Source organism: Bufo gargarizans, chromosome 1, assembly GCF_014858855.1.
Source record: "Bufo gargarizans isolate SCDJY-AF-19 chromosome 1, ASM1485885v1, whole genome shotgun sequence".
Classification (NCBI taxonomy): Eukaryota; Metazoa; Chordata; class Amphibia; order Anura; family Bufonidae; genus Bufo; species Bufo gargarizans.
In genome coordinates, this window is record NC_058080.1 from 492,518,469 (window position 1) to 492,544,846 (window position 26,378).

Consider the following 26,378-nt stretch of genomic DNA (forward strand, 5'->3'; position numbering starts at 1 on the left):
TTATTGAATTCACTCTTGCAGTTTTGGAAGACAAAACCAGAAGGAAACCTGAATGTGTGGCTGTACTCTAATGGGGGAATTTATCATGAGGGGAATATTTAAAGTCAGTTTTGCTTGAGTCGGTGTACTTTATGCCACATTTATCAAATGTCACATGTTTATTGAAAATATTGTCTTATCTTTAAAGGGGTTCTCCGGGCTTAACCTTTTTTTCCCTTTAAAAATCTAACCTGTGGAGGAAAGATTAATGATCACATACTTTCACATACCTTCCACAGTGCAGCAGTTCCTGAGATCTGCTCCCGGTCAGGTGGTCCCTCCAGATGGCTTTTCTTTGCTTCCGGACAAAATCCGTCTTTTTATCTTCCTATCTTCGCTTCCTTTCTCCAGCAGGAGACGGTTCGTCACTAGTGACGTCACCGCCTCCTGCTGGAGATAGCGGCAGCCGGCTTTCTTTACAGCGCACTAGGCTGAATGCTAGTGCGCATGTGCAGGACCGCCGGCCACTCTCTGTATCGTACAGGCTTCTATGTGAAGCCTGTACTGACTCCTGCACAGCGCGATGTAAGCGCTGTGCAGGAGTGACAGCATAGCGATCAGCCACAGAGGCTGATCGCTATGCTGTGGATCTCACTGGGGGTACTGACTGGCACATGGGGGGGGGGGGCGGCACTGTGGAATTGTGGATGGCACTCTGGGGCAATTAGGAAGGCACATGGGGGCACTGGATTTCACTGGGGCACTGGATTTCACTGGGGCACAGTGGATGACACACCGAGGCAATGGATGGCACAATGGGGGAAGTGGGTGGCACAAGGGGGCAATTGATGGCAAAAAAGCGGGTACTGCATGGCATAGTGGGGGTACTGGATGGTACTAGCGGGCACTGGATGGCACAAGGGGGCACTGGATGGCAAATAGGGGGCATTGGATGGCACTGGGGCACTGTGGACGTCACTGTTATGGGGGCACTGTGGACGTCACTGTTATGGGGGCACTGTGGACGTCACTGTTATGGGGGCACTGTGGACGTCACTGTTATGGGGGCACTGTGGACGTCACTGTTATGGGGGCACTGTGGACGTCACTGTTATGGGGGCACTGTGGACGTCACTGTTATGGGGGCACTGTGGACGTCACTGTTATGGGGGCACTGTGAAAGTCAATGTTATGGGGGCACTGAGGATGTCACTTTGTGGATGCCTTTGTCATGGGCGCTGAGTATAAGTGATAGGGCTCGTGCACAGAACAGTATCTGTTTTGCGGTCTGCAAGTCGCGGATCCACTAAATAAGGTTACAGTCCGTGTGCGATTCACATCTTTTTGCAGTCCTATTAAGTTCTGTGGGTTTTAGATCTGCATTATGAGGACCAGAATAGGACATGTTCTATCTTTCGCAGAACTGACATACGGATGTGGAAAGCACATGGACACCATCAGTGTGTTTTTTACATCCGTATGTCAGTTCCAGTAAAGACAGAACATGTCCTATTCTGGTCCTCAAAATGAGGACCTCAAATCCATGGAACTCAGTGGGACTGCAAAAAATGTGGATAGCAAAATGGATACGATCGTGTGCACACTGGAGATAGTGAGGGAAGAGCCTGTGGACTGTCAGTGATGGTATTAGATACACAGCTCAGCAGGCTGTATCACACAGGATAGGATTAGATACAGATATGATTGGATACGCTTGCTGATTCAGGCTGTTTTTCACACTCTGGAGATGGTGAGGGAAGAGCCTGTGGACGGTCAGTGATGGGATTAGATACACAGCACAGCAAGCTATATCACCCAGGATAAGATTAGATACACATGTGAGGGCAGAGCCTGTGGACGGTCAGTGATGGGATTAGATACACAGCACAGCAAGCTATATCACACAGGATAAGATTAGATACACATGTGAGGGCAGAGCCTGTGGACGGTCAGTGATGGGATTGGATACACAGCACAGCAAGCTATATCACACAGGATAAGATTAGATACACATGTGAGGGCGGTCAGTGATGGGATTTAGACACTGGGTGAGAAATAGATTTATGTCTGGGTGTAGAAAGATGGACACAGGAGGTATAGTGAGTGTAGCTGCTGCAGGCAGAGCAGTCTGGGGGCGTGTCCGGCCTGTGACTCATCTCTGTGCAGTGCAGCCAGGTTTGTGCATCAATAAAGTTATGTATTCAACAAAACAAGAAGGGGAGAAAGTAAACAGATCTGCCAGGATAAGGCTACTTTCACACTAGCGTTATTCTTTTCCGGCATACAGTTCCGTCACAGGGGCTCTATACCGGATAAGAACTGATCAGGATTATCCCCATGCATTCTGAATGGAGAGTAATCCGTTCAGGATGCATCAGGATGTCTTCAGTTCAGTCGTTTTGACTGATCAGGCAAAAGAGAAAACCGTAGCATGCTACGGTTTTATCTCCGGCGAAAAAAACTGAAGACTTGCCTGGATGCCGGATCCGGCATTTTTTTCCAAAGGAATGTATTAGTGCCGGATCCGTCCTTCCGGTCTGCGCATGCGCAGACCTTTAAAAAATGAGAGAGAAAAAACGTATCCGTATTGCAATGCATTTTTCTGACTAGTCAGGCATTTTTCAGACTGATCAGGATCCTGATCAGTCTGAAAAATGCCTGATCAGTCAGAAAAAATGACATGCGTTTGCATACAGTTTGCCTGATCAGGCAAGCAGTTCAGGCAACGGAACTGCCTGCCGGAATCAAACAACGCAAGTGTGAAAGTACCCTAATCTGATGTCTTCTAGGGGGTAAGGAAAGCTCAAACATGAAAAACAGGTATTTGGGGCATATATAGGCATGGTGAGGGGTGTTAGGAGCACACACAAAAATTTGATTTTGGGACTGGACAACCTCTTTAAACCTAACACTTTTGTGTAGCAAAGCTTCTCCAGTTTTCTTACTCCACCCTCCTGCAGGAGAGAGATTGCAACTTTAAAAAAAAAAAATCTGGCGTGAAGCTCATTAACATAGCCAACAATACCCCCTTCCAACATCATTTCCAAAGTGAAGTAAGCCGTGCAAAAATGCAAAAAGTCACAAAACTTTTGTGCCAGTCCAAAAATTCGCAAAAGCCCCATTTTGGGACTTTTTGAAGCCATAATTGTGGAGTAAAGGCATGATAAATAAGGGCCTAAATGTTCAGCAGCAAATTTCAGGGATGGTGACTTTTTAACACATAAGATATGTAAATACATTCAAATACTCTTTTAGTTATATATAGCTCAATCATAATGAAAGGAATCACCATTGTGTGGGATCAGCACACCAGAGTCTTCTTACTAACTACTCAGACCAGACATGAAGAATTTCCTGTGGTTCCTTGGTGTTGGACACATACTACAATGTAATATTCATTTTCTTAATGTAGTCTTGTAATCAATGTAATCTTAAATCATGTGGCAGAAGGAATTTTCAATGGCATTAGACATTAAATATATTTCCTATTTATTTACAGATGTCGCTGCACAGATCTCATTACTGGAAACTGGTCCTGGGACTGTGAAACAATCAGAGACCCTGGAACTGACCTGTAAAGTGACTGGGGCCTCCCTCACTGACCACACTAAAATATATGCTGTACCCTGGATCCGATCAACCCCAGGGAAAGGTCTAACATGGCTTGGGGTAATTTGGTATAATGGCAACATAAATTATGCCCAGTCTCTACAGGGACGTCTAACCGTAACAAGAGACACAAATAAAGGAGAAGTTTATTTCAAACTCACTGGAGTGAAACCTGAAGAATCTGGGAAATATTATTGTATACGATACACATCGTAAGATGGTAACTGGGAACATGTACAGAAACTGTTCACTGCATTAACAACATTTTGTTTTGATAGCAAGAGTCTAAAAGCATGGCTATCCAGTAATCATTAGACTGCTCGATGGTAAGTACACGGCTGACAGCTAGGCCTGCCGCTGAGATGATTGGCCACCATGGCCGTTGTCATCATCAGCAGCAGCATCCTCCTCCTCCTCCTTGGAACCTTCTCGGTGTTTGTCTCCAGCAGCCACAGAGCAGCAAGCAAAATGCTTAAAGAAAATCTGTCACCTGGTTTGACCATATTAACCCCTTAACGCAGAATGCCTTACATGTACGGCGGGGGATGCATTGCCAGAATGTATTCCGCCGTACATGCACGGTGGGATGATCGGGCGGGCACCGAAGCGGTTGGCAGGGACACAACTGCAAGATGTTTGCTGCTTGATGCACTTTAACAAGCGATCGGCTATGTCAGGGATGGGCAAACTGCGGCTCTCCAGCTGTTGTAAAACTACAACTCCCAGTCTGCCTACAACAGGGCATGATGGGATTTGTAGCCGCAGTTTGCCCATCCCTGGGCTATGTGGCTACTCACACTTAGTACAATCAGCTCTAGAATGGTATGGCAAGGAGGGAAGGTGAGTAGGAGCAATGCTGCCCTGCTTCTGTTGGATACGGGATAATGTTCATGCAAGTAGATATGGAGGAGGCAAAAAAAGTGCTTGTCATGGGAACAAATGTGGAGGTGTCAACAGGACCAGGGCTTCTTGCTGTGGTGCTGCCTTGCAATGAAACACATTGACCCAGTGGGCCATTAAAACATGTACTGTCCCAGTCCATGACAGCTGCTCCTAGTGTCCACAGTGGCGTGCACCTTGCTGCACAGCAAGAATTTCAAGGAGTGGATGGAGGACATTCATTTTGTGCTACAGTAGCTTGTACTTTTCTCACAGTAACTAACTGGTGATGCAGCTTCTTGTGGTTCAGTAGAGCTATGGTGTCTATTTTTGTGTCTTTAATGCCCACGGCTTATTTTTAATTCTGCAGATCTTGCACACAGCAATGATTTGTCTCCTGGCACTATAGACAGGGCCGGACTGGGGATAAAAACCAGCCCTGGAAAAAGTTACCAGCCCCACAGCATTACGTCATTATTTACTTGTTTATAAAAGGGGAACGCATTCATTTTAAAACACGTGTGTGAACACGAATATGAACTTTGCCCCACAATAGCTCTTTTGTAGAACCCCCATTGTTCATATTATCACCGTAGACCAGCTTTTCACAACGAGGATGCCAGCTCTTGCAAAACTACAACTCAGATAGCATTTGGCTGTCAGGGCATGCTGGGAGATGTAGTTTTGCAACAGCTGGAGGCATCCTGGTAGGGAAACACTACAGTAGACCATTATTCCATCCAATTGGGTCAGAACTAAGAATAATTAAAGAATGGAAGACACAGTTTCAAACTCTTCCTTTATATTAGTTACTCAACACACACAAAACCAGTAGGGAAAAAAAGTGCAAATAAACTTTTTGAGGTAAAAAGTGCAAAATGTTATACTAACCTACACATCTCCTGTATATAATTATGTACAGTACAGACCAAAGGTTTGGACACACCTTCTCATGCAAAGAGTTTTCTTTATTTTCATGACCATGAAAATTGTAGATTCACACTGAAGGCATCAAAACTATGAATTAACACATGTGGTATTATATACATAACAAAAAAGTGTGAAACAACTGAAAATATGTCATATTCTAGGTTCATCAAAGTAGCCACCTTTTGCTTTGATTACTGCTTTGCACACTCTTGGCATTCTCTTGATGAGCTTCAAGAGGTAGTCACCTGAAATGGTCTTCCAACAGTCTTGAAGGAGTTCCCAGAGATGCTTAGCACTTGTTGGCCCTTTTGCCTTTTCCCTTTTGCGGTCCAGCTCACCCCAAACCATCTCGATTGGGTTCTGGTCCGGTGACTGTGGAGGCCAGGTCATCTGGCGCAGCACCCCATCACTCTCCTTCATGGTCAAATAGCCCTTACACGGGCTGGAGGGGTGTTTGGGGTCATTGTCCTGTTGAAAAATAAATGATGGTCCAACTAAACGCAAACCGGATGGAATAGCATGCCGCTGCAAGATGCTGTGGTAGCCATGCTGGTTCAGTATGCCTTCAATTTTGAATAAATCCCCAACAGTGTCACCAGCAAAGCACCCCCACACCATCACACCTCCTTCTCCATGCTTCACGGTGGGAACCAGGCATGTAGAGTCCATCCGTTCACCTTTTCTGCGTCGCACAAAGACACGGTGGTTGGAACCAAAGATCTCAAATTTGGACTCATCAGACCAAAGCACAGATTTCCACTGGTCTAATGTCCATTCCTTGTGTTCTTTAGCCCAAACAAGTCTCTTCTGCTTGTTGCCTGTCCTTAGCAGTGGTTTCCTAGCAGATATTCTACCATGAAGGCCTGATTCACACAGTCTCCTCCCTCTTAACAGTTGTTCTAGAGATGTGTCTGCTGCTAGAACTCTGTGTGGCATTGACCTGGTCTCTAATCTAAGCTGCTGTTAACCTGCGATTTCTGAGGCTGGTGACTCGGATGAACTTATCCTCCGCAGCAGAGGTGACTCTTGGTCTTCCTTTCCTGGGGCGGTCCGCATGTGAGCCAGTTTCTTTGTAGCGCTTGATGGTTTTTGTGACTGCACTTGGGGATACTTTCAAAGTTTTCCCAATTTTTCGGACTGACTGACCTTAATTTCTTAAAGTAATGATGGCCACTCGTTTTTCTTTACTTAGCTGCTTTTTTCTTGCCATAATACAAATTCTAACAGTCCATTCAGTAGGACTATCAGCTGTGTATCCACCTGACTTCTCCACAACGCAACTGATGGTCCCAACCCCATTTATATGGCAAGAAATCCCACTTATTAAACCTGATAGGGCACACCTGTGAAGTGAAAACTATTTCAGGTGACTACCTCTTGAAGCTCATCAAGAGAATGCCAAGAGTGTGCAAAGCAGTAATTAAAGCAAAAGGTGGCTACTTTGAAGAACCTAGAATATGACATATTTTCAGTTGTTTCACACTTTTTTGTTATGTATATCATTCCACATGTGTTAATTTATAGTTTTTATGCCTTCAGTGTGAATCTACAATTTTCATGGTCATGAAAATAAAGAAAACTCTTTGAATGAGAAGGTGTGTCCAAACTTTTGGTCTGTACTGTATGTACACCTGGTATAAGTGATACGTCTTCTTGTATATAGTAGTGATATGGACCATGCTGGTATAACCTGGGCATCTCCTGTATATAATTATATATGTACAGCTGGAATAAGTTATACATCTTCTTGTATACAGCGATATGGACCATGCTGGTATAACCTGGGCATCTTCTGTATATAATTATATATGTGCAGATGGAATAAGTTATACATCTTCTTGTATATAGCGATATAGACCATGCTGGTATAACCTGGGCATCTTCTGTATATAATTATATATGTACAGCTGGAATAAGTTATACATCTTCTTGTATATAGCGATATGGACCATGCTGGTATAACCTGGGTATCTCCTGTATATAATTATATATGTAGAGCTGGTATAAGTTATACATCTTCTTATATACAGTGTATAACTTATACCGGCTCTACATATATAATTATATACAGGAGATGCACAGGTTATACCAGCATGCTCCATATCAGTATCACTGTATACAAGAAGATGTATAACTTATACCAGCTATAGATTATATATATATATACAGTATATATTATTATATACAGGAGATACCCAGGTTATACCAACTGTACATATATCATTATATACAGGAGGTACCCAGGTTATACCAGCATGGTCCATTAAAGATTTATAAATTTATACCAGCTGTTAGCTATACATGTATAATGATATCCAGATGATGCCTAGGTTATTCCAACTTAGTACATATTTAATTTATACTCATATATATAGTCCTCCTGTAAGAACCTGGGGTAGTGGGATCTGTGCTAGACCTTGTGCCTAGTGAGCTGAGTGCTGATTCTGCTGGCTCTTCAAGCACTGGACAGCCTGAACCAGCAGCGTGGAATCGTGGATGGCAGGCAGTGCCAGTGAGCATGTAACAGATTGGCAACAGTGCTCTGCAGCCGCTCCCGCCTGAAATAAAGGTATACACCGTCGGATGTGCCACTCACGCAGCAGCGCTGATGACGTGTGACATCACATCATACAGCACACTGTGCGGTCCTGTGCTGCCCCGACCTGCTCTCTGTGATCAGCATGGCCAGTGTTCCGTGAAGTTCCCCTACCCTCGTCACTTACTGTAGTGACGCAGCTACACCAGACATGATGTTCCCAGCTTTGCGCACAACGGCAGGGTAGGGAAATTTCACACCAGAGTTGGGGAGAAGGGGCCTCCTAATGCTCTTACGCCTTACCTCTCAGCTGGCTCCAGATGATCAGATATTGTGCGTGCGCAGTGAGTGGTAGGGAGATTTAACAGAAAAAATGGCCATCAGATATCCTTACCCCCACACTGCGCAGGCGCAGTGGTCAGATGGATGTTCGGTATAAGAGATCTCCCTGTCGGCTGGTGCGCACACACGGTGTATCCTGATGGGAGTAGTGAGCCGCACTTGCCCGTAATTTTTCCCTACCCTCTAACCGCTGCTGAGGCTCCCGGCGCATGCGCAGTGTCGGCCTATGTCCAGCTGAGAGGTAAGGCGCAAGCGAATTAGGTGGCCCCTTCTCCCCAACTCTGGTGTGAAATTTCCCTACCCCGTTGTTTCAGGGATCAGCAACCTTTGCCAGTCCAGCTGCTGTGAAACTACAACTCCCAGCATGCACACCTGCTTGGCTCTTCTTGTTACTCCCATACAAGTGAAAGGAGGATTCAGGGAGTTGTAGTTTCAGAACAGCTGCTGTGCCGGAGGTTACTTATCCCTGTTCTACTACTTCTTAAAAAAAAAAAAAAAGAAGAGGTTCTGCAGCAGCTGCAGTTATCATAAGTAATTGTTTACGTCCATACATGCATGTTCATCGTTCCTATTATCAGTTTCCACCCAGTAGCTGTGGATGTGCCCCCAGTTCCCCTCTTGTGCCCTCTTCTACACCCCGCCCCTCCCCATGCATCTATTATAAGCAGCACAATTACTAGAATATAATATTATGTTATAACCGCTCTCCAGCACTTACCACCGCTCTCCTGTATGGTCCCCTTAACTCTTTCCGGTTCCAAGGGTAAACTTCCGGCTGTCTTCAGATCAATAATATCCTGGCAGGACGGTATACGAATGCAAGGTAAGTATAACCTAGGAGCTATGAAGATAGATTAGACAATTCTTATGCACATGTCAAGATCAAGAAACATTGAAATAATCTGTTCACAGCCACTTCACTCAAACATTGGTTTAGAACAGTAATGATGTCAGTATGTATCTGCCAGGACCTGCGAGCCAGAGCTTTACGCATGCGCAGGCGAAGAGCTGAATTGCCGCATGCGTAGAAAATCATTCATGGTTTCTCATTTGTGCGTTCCCCTTTTTTTTCTAATAATTAGATACATTTTTATTTTCCTAGGATGTGTATACAGACATTCAACTGTTCTACGTCGGGTATAGAATAAGCTATTATTCTGGATAGATCTGCCGTGGAGGATTATGGGAGTTGTAGTTCTACAGCTGTTTGAACACGCCCCTGGCTGAGAAAGGGATTTTAGTGTGATGGGCGGGTGTTTGTCCCAATCAGAATGTAGAGGCGCGCTCAGGCTGGGAATGGAGGTTGTGCCAGTTTATAAAAGGCTGGAGCAGCGGCAGGATGGAGATGAGATGTGCGGTAGTGGTTCTCGGGCACGGCACACCTCCTTCCAATGCTGAGAACTTCATGTCCGGTGCGGCTGCGTCACAACAGGAAGTGACGAGGTTAGGGAAATTTCACGGAACACCGGCCGTGCGCCAGTCAGCTAGTAGCTACACCGGCCAAGGAGCCTCTTCGATGTCGGCACGGCCGGCTGTGCGGCAGTCAGGGCTACCAGCCTAATGGGAATTTTCCCGGTATCCTGGTAGGCCAGTCCAGCCCTGACTGTAGAGAAAAACTGCCTGACTGGAGATAATCGCACAGAGCTTGGCTTATGTTTGACACATTTTGAGCCTATGCCCACAATATCAGCGACATCACCAGTTCCTGAGCGGACCATAATTGAAGCAGATCTGGACCTGGCAATTTTTTGGGAGGTTCTGGCAGTATGTTGCCTCTGCTCTATTGCTACCATTGCCACCACCCTCCTCCTTTGATGTTACCTCCTCCTCAGCACCCTTATCCAGGTCCCAGGTCCTCTCTCACCATCATAGTCCTCACCCTCCCTGGCACTTTAATCAGACTGTGATATGTCATGGTGGGCTCTTTAGAACTCCTTTCAGATTCCCTACTCTGTATTTGCCAAGTGCCACTATCACTACGACTGCTGCTACTGCCACCACCGTGGCTACAGTTGCCATTACTAGCACCTCCAACACAGCTATGCATAGGAACCCCCACCTCTACTGAACCTCCTCGTCATTGCGGTCTAAATGCTAACTGTTCTCACAGAACTCAACCACAGAGAGACTGTCTTAAGTATCTTCCATAGTGCGTGGTGGAGTCACGTTGCCTTTTTTTAGGAAAAGGGAAAGTGCCCCACTAGGAGGTGCAGTAAAGAGAGAGAGGATTCAACTGAAAGGCTTTTCTGGGGTTGCAAGGAGGAGGATCAGGAGGAATGCTGTGATCCCTGGCTCCGCAGCATGGTATCAGACTCAGAGGTGACCTCCACATCAACCTACTGTGACTGAGAGGATGAGTGAGCTTCCAGTCCACAACTTCATCCTCTTTGTCCTGAATAATAATGTTGCTTCTTTTGCTACTACTACTACTACTACTACTACTACTGTCTGGAATGCAGCTGTCTGCAGTTGCTGCTACAGTGAAATGTCTTTGAACTAATGGGGGTCATTTATCAAAATGGTCTAAAGTAGAACAGGCTTAGTTGTCCATAGCAACCAAGTCAGATTCCACCTTTCATTTTCCAAAGGAGCTGTCAAAAATTAAAGGTAGAATCTGATTGGCTGCTATGGGCAGCTAAGCCAGTTTTACTTTATACCAGTTTGATAAATGACCCCATAAGCATTTAATATCACTGGTTCAAAAATTAAATTGTTATTTTCAACTTCTTTATTAGTGAATGCAGTAAATCAGTAAAACAATATTTTTGCCCTACAGAGTACCACATCAGACATGAGGTGGAAAACACCACAGGTGTAACAGGATACCCCTTATAGGGGTACCTGAATCTGACTCCACTACCACTTCCACTCAGTCAAGTATGTGTTCACACTGGGAAAATGAAGAAAGAATTATATAATATCAGTTTCCCACATAAGATGTAGGTTAGTACAATCTGCGAGTCCACTGTCCTGTACATCTAGGTAAGATGTAAGTGTGCCACTTGCTCAACGCACTTCTCCACTAATGCACTCTGAGATGTTCATCCAGAGGATAGACTAACCATAGATCTCTAAGAACTAAGGGGGTCATTTACTATGCTGAAATATGACTAAATTAGGCACATTTTAGGCGCAAATAGCGGCGCAACAGTTAGTTGTGACTTTGCCAGGTCTAAAATTGTGGGAGTGGTGGGGGAAGAGGATGGGCCTTTATGTACTAACCTACATTAGATACTAACCTACATTTTATGTGGGAAACCCACCCTGATAGTACAAGAGTCTGGGGAAGGTGGGAGGGATCTAGTCTCTGAGTAGCGAGTCCATTAAAGGGGTATTCCAGTTACCATAAATATAACTTATGTTTTAGACTAATTCATCATCAATATTTACCTAATATAATGTCAATTTAACATATTTACCATTCAGTAGTTATAAAAGTAGTTTTCTTCCACTGCGTAAAGTGGCATCGGCCTGTAGTTCTGAGCCTTTGTTAGGTCGAGCATGCTCAGTGTGTAGAGTAGAGGGGGCGTGACTGGACTAATATCAGGCAGCCAAATAAACATCAACACTCACAGCAAGAAAGCTAGGGATTGTAGTCTTTGCAGTTTTGTGAGGGAAGATCGGGCACCATGATACTCTCATGGTGTTGCAGGCTCACACAAGAGCTAGACAAATGGATTGAAAGGTAAATCGAAGCTCTGGTTATATGTATAGGTATGGGTTCTGGTTGGGTCACAGCTGGCAGCCTTAATGCAGTTTTTCAAAAATTAAGTTACTTTACCGCAATACCCCTTTAACTATACAGTAGGGCCTCCAGATTTATTGCGATATACCCCATATGGCAATATGGCCCCTCTACCTTTGGTGGAAAAGGTCTACTTGATTTAACTAGCCTTGTCTACTCCTTACCTCCTCAGTGTGAATATATGCTTAACCCCTTCTACCCCGGTCCAGTTTTCGCTCTTCTGCACAGGCCATTTTTTGCAAATCTGACATGTGTCACTTTATGCGGTAATAGCTATTGAAACACTTTTACTTATCCCAAGCCATTCTCAGATTGTTTTCTCGTGACACGTTGTACTTTATGATAGTCATAAATTTGAGTCAATGGGCCAGATTTATCATTTCTCTGACATCTCACTCCACTTTCACATATGGCTAAAGTCAGTTTTAGCCAAGTCAGATTTATGATCGGCCCTTTAAGACTGTAATAAATGTGGCTTGACAGGTAGCAGTTTATCCGTCAGTGAGCAGCTTTACAAAAGTCGCACGTCTTTACGAAAAAGTCGCATGTTCTATTAAAAAGTTGCTTAAGATAAGCATGGTCCTCACTAGGAGTGAAATTGCGCATTTTTATAGCAACTTTTTAAATAGTTGCAATAGTAAATCTGTCTAGAGATTCATTTACATAAGAAAACACGCCCACTTTCAAAAAAACTGGCGAGCATAGTGCAGAGACAATAAAAGTCGCAAATTTTTGTGCAGTTTAAGCGATTGGGCAAAAATTTGCGACTTTTTCACTCCATTATTATGACTTGAGCTAATGATAAATCTGGCCCATTATATTTCACCTTTATTTGTGAAAAAAATCCAAAATTTACCCCAAATTTTCAAATTTCTATTTCTTTTATAATAGATAGTGATACCTCATATAATAATTATTACTTTACATATGTCTACTTCATGTTTGGATCATTTTGAAAATGACATTTTATTTTTTGGGGACGTTAGAAGGCTTAGAGGTTTGGAAGCAAATCTTGAAATTTTTCAGAAAATTTCCAAAGCCCACTTTCTAAGGACCAGTTCAGGTCTGAAGTCACTTCCATAATAGAAACCACCTAAAAATGACCCCATTTTAGAAACTACACCCCTCAAAGTATTAAAAACTGACTTTTACAAACGTTATTAATCTATGTTAACCCTGTCTGATTCAGGAAGAAGTAAAACAGCGACTTAAAAGGATTAAAATGACAAAATCGCCAGGGTCAGATGGCATACACCCCCGTATCCTAAGAGAATTAAATGTCATGGCTAGACCCTTATTTATAATATTTACAGACTCTATACTGACAGGGAGTGTTCCACAGGATTGGCGCATAGCAAATGTGGTGCCAATATTCAAAAAGGGTCCAAAAACAGACCCTGGAAACTATAGGCCGGCAAGTTTAACATCTGTCGTGGGTAAACTGTTTGAAGGTTTTCTAAGAGAGGCTATCTTGGAGAATCTCAATGAAAACAAGCAACTAACAACACATCAGCATGGCTTCATGAGGGATCGGTCATGTCTAACTAATATAATCAGTTTCTATGGGGAGGCAAGTTCTAGACTTGACCGCGGCGAATCAATGGATGTCGTATATCTGGACTTCTCCAAAGCATTTGACACTGTACCGCATAAAAAGGTTAGTATATAAAATGAGAATGCTCGGACTGGGAGAAAACGTCTGTATGTGGGTAAGTAACTGGCTCAGTGATAGAAAACAGAGGGTGGTTATTAATGGTGCCCCACTGAGATTGGGTCACTGTCACTAGCAGAGTACCTCAGGGGTCAGTATTGGGCCCTATTCTCTTCAATATATTTATTAATGATCTTGTAGAAGGCTTGCACAGTAAAGTATCAATTTTTGCAGATTACACTAAACTGTGTAAAGTAATTAACATGGAAGAGGAGGACAGTATACTACTACAGAGCGATCTGGATAGACTGGAGGCTTGGGCAGAGAAGTGGCAGATGAGGTTTAACACTGATAAATGTAAAGTTATGCACATGGGAAGGAATAATGCAAGTCACCCGTACATACTAAATGGTAAAACACTCGGTAACACTGACATGGAAAAGGACCTAGGAATTTTAATAAACAGCAAACTAAGCAGTAAAAAACAGTGTCACGAAGCTGCTGCCAAGGCCAATAAGATAATAGGTTGCATCAAAAGGGGCGTAGATGTCAGTTATGAGAACATAGTCCTACCACTTTACAAATCACTAGTCAGACCACACATGGAGTATCATTTACAGTTCTGGGCTCCTGTGAACAAGGCAGACATAGCAGAGCTGGAGAGGGTTCAGAGGATGGCAACTAAAGTAATACCTGGAATGGGGCAACTACAGTACCCTGAAAGATTATCAACATTAGGGTTATTCACTTTAGAAAAAAGACGACTGAGGGGAGATCTAATTACTATGTATAAATATATCAGGGGGGCAGTACAGAGATCTATCCCATCATCTATTTATCCACAGGACTGTGATACTGATGAGGGGACATCCTCTGCGTCTGGAGGAAAAAAGGTTTGTACACAAACATAGAAGAGGATTCTTTACGGTAAGAGCAGTAAGACTATGGAACTCTCTGCCTGAGGTGATGGTGAGATCCTCTGGATCAACTTGCAGGATAACAGGCCGAACTGGATGGACAGATGTCTTTTTTTGGCCTTATACACTATGTTATATACTATGTTACTTTACGTCTTCCACAAGAATTAATGGAAAATGGAGATGACATTTCAGAATTTCACTTTTTTGGGCAGATTTTACATTTTAAGTCAAATTTTTTCTAGTAGCAAAGCAAGGGTTAACAGCCAAACAAAACTCAATCTTTATTACCCAGATTCTGCAGTTTACAGAAACACCCCACATGTGGTCATAAACTTCTGTATGGCCACACGGCAGGGCACAGTAGGAAAGGAACGCCATATGGTTTCTGGAAGGCAGATTTAGCTGAATTGGTTTTTAGATGCCATGTACCATTTGAAGCCCCCCTGATGCACCCTTACAGTAGAAACTCAAAAAAGTGACCACATTTTGGAAACTATGGGATAAGGTGCCAGTTTTATTGGTACTATTTTGGGGTACATATGATTTTTAATTGCTCTATATTAAGTTTACCCAAAAATTTATGTTTTGGCACAGTTTTTATTTTTAACAACATTCATCTGACAGGTTAGATCATGTGCTATAATTATAGATCAGGTTGTTACAGACACAATGATGTGCGTCAAATATGTTTACTTTCTATGATGTTTGCGTCACTTTTTTATAAAGCGTTTTTGAAAACAAAAATTAGGTTTTGTATCTCCATTTTTTGAACGCCCTATTTTTTTTATTTTTCTGCCGATTGTCTTGTGCAGGGGCTCGTTTGTTGCAGGAAGAGTTGACATTTTTATTGGTACCATTTTTGAGTACCGATACATATGATTGTTTGATCATTCATTATTACACTTTATGGCAAGGTGACCAAAAATTGGTTGTTTTGGCACAGTTTTTATTTATTTTTACCTGAGGGATTAGGTCATGTGACTTTTTTATAGAGCAGATCATTATGGATGTGGCAATACCTAATATGTCTACTTTATTTAAGTTTTACACAATAATAGCATTTTTGAAACCGAAATAATGATATTTTAGTGTCTCCATAGTCAAAGCCATAGCTTTTTTAGTTTTTGACCAATTGTCTTAGATAAGACCTCATTTTTGGCAGGATGAGGTAACGGTTTGATTGGTACTATTTTGGGGGGCACACACCTTTTTTATCACTTGCTGTTGCAATTTTTGTGATGTGAAAAAAATTGCTTTTTTTTTACAGTTTTTATTTAAATTGTGGGAACGCAGTGGCTTCCATGACGTAATAGTATGTCATGTGTAGGGAAGGGGTTAACTGAGTAGAAGTGGTAGTAGAGTTGGATTCAGGTACCCTGATTATCTATCAGGGCTATCCTGTTACACCTGTGGTGTTTTCTGCCTCATGCCTGTTTGTTCCGTTGGTAGGGCACATACACTAAAAAGAAATAGCTTTTAGTATTTACCATTCAGGCAGTGAAATAGGTTCTATTACAGTACAAATGCATATAGATTCATCAGTTACATAGTAACTATATTGATATACACTAAAGGTTGTGGTGGTGAGCTCTCTCTGTGGGCACCCACACCCTGGAAAAAGTTTATGGTGTACCAATATGCCTTAGACTTTTCCTGCCATTCATCAGCACAGGGCGCACTATGAACAGCGCAGGCAGCACACCGAATGTAGACAGGCTATTATAGCTAAATGATAAAGTACATTGAAGATATACTATATTGGTATTCAGGTTAAATTGCCGTGTTGGCACTTTCCAATAAATAAGTGGGTTTTGGGTTGCAGTTTGGGAACTCGGTCTTTAAAAAGGTTCACCATCACTGCACCAAGGTCTTGGCTTTCTCTGTGAGCACTGTATTAAGCCTCATGTAAGTATGCAAAAAAAAAATAAAGGATGCAGTCCATGTGCCATTAAAGTCATCCATGTTCTATCTAGTGCTGTTAGTATAATTCAGTAGATGCAAGGTCAGGCAGAGACACACAGCTTTATAAATCATGAAAATGCTTTGCATCCTGTGAAAGGAGCAGTGCCTTGTGGGAAATCACACTCCCACAAGGTTGTGCGTTTTCTGTACTGGCCACGCTCGTCAGAAATGACTAAGCTGCATGGCCACTTGGATATCCATGTTCTTTCTTTTTTCTCAGGATAATGTGAGCAAGTTTTATTCATTCATTAACAGGTTTACTATTCCTGCTGTTACAAATGGCTTGGCCAATTTAACATTACCTTTCCAAAAACAGCACAATAAGGCACTTACTAATATATTGTATAATTAATACAGGTTTACGCCGATGTCCTTCACTGACCAGCACTCCCACCACTTGTTTAGTACAGTCTGCTCCTTTGTTTGGACTGCGCTATGATGCTCAACATGGCTGTTGATAGAGGGGCATGTGACTAGACTCCATTGAATAACTGTTCACAGCCTAAGAGACTAACACATGTGCAGTGCTATTGAATGGAGGTCACAGAAAAATGCAGTTCAGTCACATAGTCCCCCATTAGTGGAGCACAGGGCAAAGTAACTTAAATTTAACTAGGGAGTAGTGCTGCTCAGCAAGGAGACTAACTATATAATTACAGTAGTAAGTGGCTTATTGTGTGGTTTTCAGCACATTTGGAAAAGAAAAATTAAATCAAGCATATATATTACACATAACTCAAATCCTATAGTTTACTGCACATGTACTGTGGGACTTGCTAGAGAAAAACATTTAAAAATTACCATACATAAATTTCATCGAAATAATAACTTTACATGGATACGTGACCAATTCCCACTAATTAGGAGCATTATTTTGTCCATTTACAGTGGGCAATCCTTACACACACTCATACAGTGAAGGCTGCAGGGAGGACACACATTTTCAATGTGACAGGTTTACTATATTAATTCTAGTCTCAAATCTTTTTTATACATATAAGACGTGAAGCTACTGACCTCTACTGTCAGACTTTATAGTTCTCATCTCATTAACTAAATCATGGGCAAGTTATTTGCATGTACAGTTGATATAAAAAGTATACACACCCGTTAAAATGTCAGGTTTCTGAGATGTAAAAAAAAATCATTTCAGAACTTTTTCCACCTTTAACCACTTCAGCCCCGCTAGCTGAAACCCCCTTCATGACCAGAGCACTTTTTACACTTCGGCACTACACTACTTTCACCGTTTATCGCTCGGTCATGCAACTTACCACCCAAATGAATTTTACCTCCTTTTCTTCTCACTAATAGAGCTTTAATTTGGTGGTATTTTATTGCTGCTGACATTTTTACTTTTTTTGTTATTAATCGAAATGTAATGATTTTTTTGCAAAAAAATGACATTTTTCACTTTCAGCTGTAAAATTTTGCAAAAAAAACGACATCCATATATAAATTTTTCGCTAAATTTATAGTTATACATGTCTGATAAAAAAAAAATGTTTGGGCAAAAAAAAAAATGGTTTGGGTAAAAGTTATAGCGTTTACAAACTATGGTACAAAAATGTGAATTTCCGCTTTTTGAAGCAGCTCTGACTTTCTGAGCACCTGTCATGATTCCTGAGGTTCTACAATGCCCAAACAGTAGAAAAACCCCACAAATGACCCCATTTCGGAAAGTAGACACCCTAAGGTATTCGCTGATGGGCATAGTGAGTTCATAGAACTTTTTATTTTTTGTCACAAGTTAGCGGAAAATGATGATGATTTTTTATTTTTTTCTTACAAAGTCTCATATTCCACTAACTTGCGACAAAAAATAAAAAATTCTAGGAACTCGCCATGCCCCTCACGGAATACCTTGGGGTGTCTTCTTTCCAAAATGGGGTCACTTGTGGGGTAGTTATACTGCCCTGGCAATTTAGGGGCCCAAATGTGTGAGAAGAACTTTGCAATCAAAATGTGTAAAAAATTACCGGTGAAATCCGAAAGGTGCACTTTGGAATATGTGCCCCTTTGCCCACCTAGGCTGCAAAAAAGTGTGACACATCTGGTATCGCCGTACTCAGGAGAAGTTGGGGAATGTGTTTTGGGGTGTCATTTTACATATACCCATGCTGGGTGAGAGAAATATCTTGGCAAAAGACAACTTTTCCCATTTTTTTATACAAAGTTAGCATTTGACCAAGATATTTTTCTCACCCAGCATGGGTATATGTAAAATGACACGCATTTGGATTCCGTGAGGGGTATGGTGAGTTCATGTGAGATTTTATTTTTTGACACAAGTTAGTGGAATATGAGACTTAGTAAGAAAAAACAAAAACAAACAAAAAATTTCCGCTAACTTGGGCCAAAAAAATGTCTGAATGGAGCCTTACAGGGGGGGGTGATCAATGACAGGGGGGTGATCAATGACAGGGGGGTGATCACCCATATAGACTCCCTGATCACCCCCCTGGTAAGGCTCCATTCAGACGTCCGTATGATTTTTACGGATCCATGGATCGGATCCGCAAAACACATGCGGACGTCTGAATGGAGCCTTACAGGGGGGTGATCAATGACAGGGGGTGATCAGGGTGATCACCCCCCTGTCACTGATCACCCCCCTGTAAGGCTCCATTCAGACGTCCGTATGATTTTTACGGATCCATGGATCGGATCCGCAAAACACATGCGGACGTCTGAATGGAGCCTTACAGGGGGGTTATCAATGACAGGGGGTGATCACCCCCCCCCTGTAAGGCTCCATTCAGACGTCCGTATGATTTTTACGGATCCATGGATCGGATCCGCAAAACACATGCGGACGTCTGAATGGAGCCTTACAGGGGGGTGATCAATGACAGGGGGGTGATCAATGACAGGGGGGTGATCAGGGAGTGTATATGGGTGATCACCCGCCTGTCATTGATCACCCCCCTGTAAGGCTCCATTCAGACGTCCGCATGTGTTTTGCGGATCCGATCCATGTATCCATGGATCCGTAAAAATCATGCGGACGTCTGAATGGAGCCTTACAGGGGGGTGATCAATGACGGGGGGTGATCAGGGAGTGTATATGGGTGATCACCCCCCTGTCATTGATCACCCCCCTGTAAGGCTCCATTCAGACGTCCGTATGATTTTTACGGATCCATGGATCGGATCCGCAAAACACATGCGGACGTCTGAATGGAGCCTTACAGGGGGGTGATCAATGACAGGGGGGTGATCAATGACAGGGGGTGATCAGGGAGTGTATATGCGTGATCACCCGCCTGTCATTGATCACCCCCCTGTAAGGCTCCATTCAGATGTCCGCATGTGTTTTGCGGATCCGATCCATGTATCCGTGGATCCGTAAAAATCATATGGACGTCTGAACGGAGCCTGACAGGGGGGTGATCAATGACAGGGGGGGTGATCAGGGAGTTTATATGGGGTGATCATGGGTGATCAAGGGTTCATAAAGGGTTAATAAGTGACGGGGGGGGGGGGTGTAGTGTACTGTAGTGTTTGGTGCGACTTTACTGACCTACCTGTGTCCTCTGGTGGTCGATCCTAACAAAAGGGACCACCAGAGGACCAGGTAGCAGGTATATTAGACGCTGTTATCAAAACAGCGTCTAATATACCTGTTAGGGGTTAAAAAAAAATCAGATCTCCAGCCTGCCAGCGAGCGATCGCCGCTGGCAGGCTGGAGATCCACTCGCTTACCTTCCGTTCCTGTAAGCGCGCGCGCGCCTGTGTGCGCGCGTTCACAGGAAATCTCGGCTCTCGCGGGAGAACGCGTATATGCGTCCACCCAGAAGAGCAGGGCCGCCGGCAGGACGCAATCCTGCGTACGGCGGTCCTGAGGAGGTTAATGTGACCTATAAACTGTACCGCCCAATTGAAAAAAACAAACTGAAATCTTTTAGGTGGAGGCAAGAAAACAAAAAAAAACTAAAATAATCTTATAACTGGGGATGTAGCTGTGTTCAGAATTAAGCAATCACATTCAAAATCCTATTAAATAGGAGTCAGCATACACCTGCCATCATTTAAAGTGCCTCTGATTAACCCCAAATAAAGTTCAGCTGCTCTAGTTGGTCTTTCCTGAAATTTTCTTAGTCTCATCCCACAGCAAAAGCCATGGTCCACAGAGAGCTTCTAAAGCATCAGAGGGATCTCATTGTTAAAAGGTATCAGTCAGGAGAAGGGTACAAAAGAATTTCCAGGGCATTATATTTACCATGGAACACAGTGAAGACAGTCATCATCAAGTGGAGAAAATATGGCACAACAGTGACATTACCAAGAACGGGACGTCCCTCCAAAATTGATGAAAAGACGAGAAGAAAACTGGTCTGGGAGGCTACTAAGAGGCCTACAGCAACATTAAAGTAGCTGCAGGAATATCTGGCAAGTACTGGCTGTGTGGTACATGTGACAATAATCTCCCGAATTCTTCATATGTCTGGGCTATGGGGTAGAGTGGCAAGACGAAAGCCTTTTCTTACAAAGAAAAACATCCAAATCAGGCTACATTTTGCAAAAACACATCTGAAGTCTCCCAAAAGCATGTGGGAAAAGGTGTTATGGTCTGATGAAACCAAGGTTGAATTTTATGGACATAATTCCAAAAGATACGTTTGGCCCAAAAACAACACTGCACATCTCCAAAAGAACCCACAGTGAAGCATGGTGGTGACAGCATCATGCTTTGGGGCTGTTTTTCTTCAGCTGGAACTGGGGCCTTAGTTAAGCTAGAGGGAATTATGAACAGTTCCAAATACCAGTCAATATTGGCACAAAACATTCAGGCTTCTGCTAGAAGAGGAACTTCATCTTTCAGCATGACAACGACCCAAAGCATACATCCAAATCAATTAGGGAATGGCTTCACCAGAAGATGATTAAAGTTTTGGAATGGCCCAGCCAGAGCCCAGACCTGAATCAGATTGAAAAACTGTGGGGTGATCTGAAGAGGGCTGTGCACAGGAGATGCCCTCGCAATCTGACAGAGGTCAGGACAGGCATAATTTGTGCAATTCCATGAAACTAATCTAAGGTCAGGGCAGGCAGCAAAGGGTTAGTACAATGGACAGGCTGGATCAAGTGAAGATGACCACTGGATTAATTATTTTATGTCACTAAATATCTTAATACCTGCCACTATTTTTAGTGATAATTAATGATTGATGTACATACACTACGTGCAGAATTATTAGGCAAATGAGTATTTTGACCACATCATCCTCTTTATGCATGTTGTCTTACTCCAAGCTGTATAGGCTCGAAAGCCTACTACCAATTAAGCATATTAGGTGATGTGCATGTCTGTAATGAGAAGGGGTGTGGTCTAATGACATCAACACCCTATATCAGGTGTGCATAATTATTAGGCAACTTCCTTTCCTTTGGCAAAATGGGTCAAAAGAAGGACTTGACAGGCTCAGAAAAGTCAAAAATAGTGAGATATCTTGCAGAGGGATGCAGCACTCTTAAAATTGCAAAGCTTCTGAAGCGTGATCATCGAACAATCAAGCGTTTCATTCAAAATAGTCAACAGGGTCGCAAGAAGCGTGTGGAAAAACCAAGGCGCAAAATAACTGCCCATGAACTGAGAAAAGTCAAGCGTGCAGCTGCCAAGATGCCACTTGCCACCAGTTTGGCCATATTTCAGAGCTGCAACATCACTGGAGTGCCCAAAAGTACAAGGTGTGCAATACTCAGAGACATGGCCAAGGTAAGAAAGGCTGAAAGACGACCACCACTGAACAAGACACACAAGCTGAAAAGTCAATACTGGGCCAAGAAATATCTCAAGACTGATTTTTCTAAGGTTTTATGGACTGATGAAATGAGAGTGAGTCTTGATGGGCCAGATGGCTGGATTGGTAAAGGGCAGAGAGCTCCAGTCCGACTCAGACGCCAGCAAGGTGGAGGTGGAGTACTGGTTTGGGCTGGTATCATCAAAGATGAGCTTGTGGGGCCTTTTTGGGTTGAGGATGGAGTCAAGCTCAACTCCCAGTCCTACTGCCAGTTTCTGGAAGACACCTTCTTCAAGCAGTGGTACAGGAAGAAGTCTGCAAGGTAAGAAAAACATGATTTTCATGCAGGACAATGCTCCATCACACGCGTCCAAGTACTCCACAGCGTGGCTGGCAAGAAAGGGTATAAAAGAAGAAAATCTAATGACATGGCCTCCTTGTTCACCTGATCTGAACCCCATTGAGAACCTGTGGTCCATCATCAAATGTGAGATTTACAAGGAGGGAAAACAGTACACCTCTCTGAACAGTGTCTGGGAGGCTGTGGTTGCTGCTGCACGCAATGTTGATGGTGAACAGATCAAAACACTGACAGAATCCATGGATGGCAGGCTTTTGAGTGTCCTTGCAAAGAAAGGTGGCTATATTGGTCACTGATTTGTTTTGGTTTGTTTTGAATGTCAGAAATGTATATTTGTGAATGTTGAGATGTTATATTGGTTTCACTGGTAAAAATAAATAATTGAAATGGGTATATATTTGTTTTTTGTTAAGTTGCCTAATAATTATGTACAGTAATAGTCACCTGCACACACAGATATCCCCCTAAAATAGCTAAAACTAAAAACAAACTAAAAACTACTTCCAAAAATATTCAGCTTTGATATTAATGAGTTTTTTGGGTTCATTGAGAACATGGTTGTTGTTCAATAATAAAATTAATCCTCAAAAATACAACTTGCCTAATAATTCTGCACTCCCTGTAGTTTATTGTTTATTTTATATTTTGCAGATTATATTCCCCTGAATTATTTTGCATGAATAATTCAGGGTGACTTAATCAGCTGGATGAAGTGAAGAGTAACAAATAGAAGCAGCCTTTTACACACAAAGTAATGGGGGGAGTGGGGGTTATGAAAAAAACAAAATGGGAGTAGTAGTAGTTCAATGAATAATGTTCCTAATAGGAGTAGCCAGGCAGCGACTGACAAGGGCTGTCTATTTAACAGTACCCCCTTATGCCCTCTCCTCTTTGATCTGGAAGACTAAGAATTTCTTCAACAGAATAGGAGCATTAATATTTTAAGCAGGTTCCCACAGTCAATCAGAAAGTAATCTTTACCTCTAATTCTCTTCATGGCCAAAATATTTTTCATCACATACATTTAATCTGAGCTGACCATAGTAGTAGGAGGGATAGATCTCCTGGAAACAAAAATGTCAAAATATTGAAAATCATTGGCTTGAGTAGAGCGACATGGAAAGAATTAGGTACCCGCAGAGAGGCAGGGATATGCAATTTGTAGCAGACTGGGTTCAATTGCTTGATTACCTCAAAGGGAGCAAGGAAACAAGGTGCTAACTTGTTGTAAGGTACATTGAGTCTGAAGTTCTTGGAGGACAGCCAAACTTTGTCTCAAGGTAAAAACTGAGGAGTCAGTGAGGTGAAGGCCTGTGTCTGTGTACAGCAAATCTGTTCATTCAGACAGAGGTCTGCAGAAGAGTGACATTGTAACAGTGATAGGAAGAGGCACCCATAGTACATAATGAGGAAAGGAGAGTTGCCGGTAGCCTCACTAGAATGGTTATTACAAGAAAATTTTGCCTACATAAGCAATTCACCCCAATCAGTGGTGCAAGAAGTAGGTCAGGATCCAGTTAATGCATTCTACTTGACCACTGGTTAGTGGATGGTATGCAGATAAGAAGTCCAATTTGCCATGCAGATCGCTGCACACAGCTTTAAAAAAATCTGGACATAAATTGGACTCCCTGGTGAAACTCTATATGTAAAAGGGAACCCATGGAGACAGAGGATGTGCTGGATAAACAACTTAGGTAGCTGGCGTGCAGGCAAAGGCACATAGTGAGCCATCATATAAATATGATCAGCTACGACGCAGATGACTGTACAGCTAGTGGAAGAAGGCGAGTCCGTAATGAAGTCCCTGGGAATATTTTGCCATGGATCTTCAGGCACCAGTAGACAAAGGGGCAACACTCAAGGTCTTTTCACTCTTGTTTTGGGCATTGCTGAAATAAAATCTCAGATGTCTTGGGACATAGGCCACCAATTGTGTTAGGAGATGAGCTTGGAAGTTTTACAAAGGTCAGGATAACCCACAACTTTAGAGCGATGACACCATACCAGTAAATGTCTTCTCTCAGCTGAAGGGGCAAAGGTCAGTGGAATGTCCTACAGTTGGACTGGAGCTACTGGAAGAATACATGCTGGATCCACAATATGTTGAGTCGCTGGGCAAATTTAAAGTTGGTTACAATTTTATAGTTAGTAATATTCACAATTGGGCGATACTCCTCTATGGTCAACTTAATAGCCAGCTGCTCATGATCCCGAATGTAGTTTTGTTCAGCAAAGGAGAAGACCTTGGAAAAAAAGACACAAGTGTTCATTTTTCATTAGTTCTCTTGGAGGAAAGTGCGGACATGCCTGCAATGCATGGCAAGATTGGGCGAGAAGACCAGGATATCATATAGGTAGACTGACACAAACGTAAAGAAGATGTCATTAATCAGTTCCTCAAAATCCACTGGGGCAATACAGAGCCCAGAGGGCATCACAAGGCATTCATAGTGTCTGTTCTGGGTGTTAGCCATAGTTTTCCACTCATCTCCTTCACAGACCTGGACCAAATTGTACATTCCTCTGACATCCAGTTTAGTAAAAATCTTGGAACCATGGATTCTATCAAATGACTCGTAAATCAAAAGTAGGGGATATTTACTTTTGATGGTTAGTTTGTTTTGGCCACGGTAGTTAAAATAGGGCCCAAAAGAGCTGTCCTTGACTTTCACAAAGAACTGAGCTCCTTGATATACTCAGTCAATGAAAATGGGAAAACTCAGCCTTTAGTGGAAGTTGTCTCTGGCAACAAGTCTATCAAACAGTCATATGGTCGACATAGAGGTAAAGTCCTCCTTCTTATCAAAAATATTGATGTAGCTGGTTGAGGCAGGAGGCATCCATTGCAGATTTTATGGGACAGGTGAAAGATGAACAGGATGTAAAAGATGTCAGGTCTTAAGAATTGGTACAGCAATAGGATGATCTGGTATTGTGACCTCTCCGATAGAAAATACTCATAAGCAGGGAGTTGGCACCAAAGAGTGTCTTTATTCAGATTACGTGTTACGGGGGTGTTTTTCAATATGACTGGACCTGATGAAGGGAGGATTCAGCCTCCGTTAAGCAATGAGTATTTCCTGGCAGCGAGGTCACAATACCAGATCATTTTAATGCTGTAGAGATTTCACCCACTCCTGTGTATGGGGTGTAAATCACGGGAGTCAGGCAATACTCCCAGTCGGTAAAGTGGCAGAGATAAGGGTAGGCAGAGTTTTTGCAATTCTGTGTAACTAATCTGAGGCCAGGGTAAACAGGCTAAGGTCAGAGCAGGCAGCAGAGTATCAGCCCACCTAAGGGTTGTATTACATTATCTTCGGGCAGTGAGCGAGCCGATATCATTGAATATCATCCATCAAAACTAATTTTCACCGGTCTGGTTAGACATGCCAATACAAACTGAATGAGGAAGGAACAATTGCTACCATAGTCTTTCCTCCATAGTCTTTCCTCCCTCATTCACTTCTATAGATGATTACACAGGGAGATGTGCTGCCGATAATCAGGTATCTTTAATCCTGATTAGGGATGAGCAGAACGACTTCGGATGAAACATCCGAAGTCGATTCGCATAAAACTTAGTTTTTAATTCTGTACGGAGCGAGCGCTCCGTTCAGTATTAGAATGTATTGGCTACAATGAGCCAAAGTTATTACTTTGAAGTCTCACAAGACTTCGCATAATAAACGTCAGAAATTGATTTATACTGTAAAAATT

At 42.8% G+C, this 26,378-nt stretch overlaps 1 long non-coding RNA gene and 2 gene segments (V, D, J or C); 2 read left to right on the forward strand and 1 right to left on the reverse strand.

Moving 5' to 3' along the window:
* LOC122923233 overlaps positions 1-26,378 on the forward strand; it is a 306,484-nt gene that overhangs the window by 138,190 nt on the left and 141,916 nt on the right.
* The window catches only part of LOC122923246, a 386,426-nt gene that overhangs the window by 17,386 nt on the left and 342,662 nt on the right, over positions 1-26,378 (forward strand).
* Positions 1-26,378, reverse strand: part of LOC122923288 — a 172,523-nt gene that overhangs the window by 17,000 nt on the left and 129,145 nt on the right. The window lies entirely within an intron of this gene.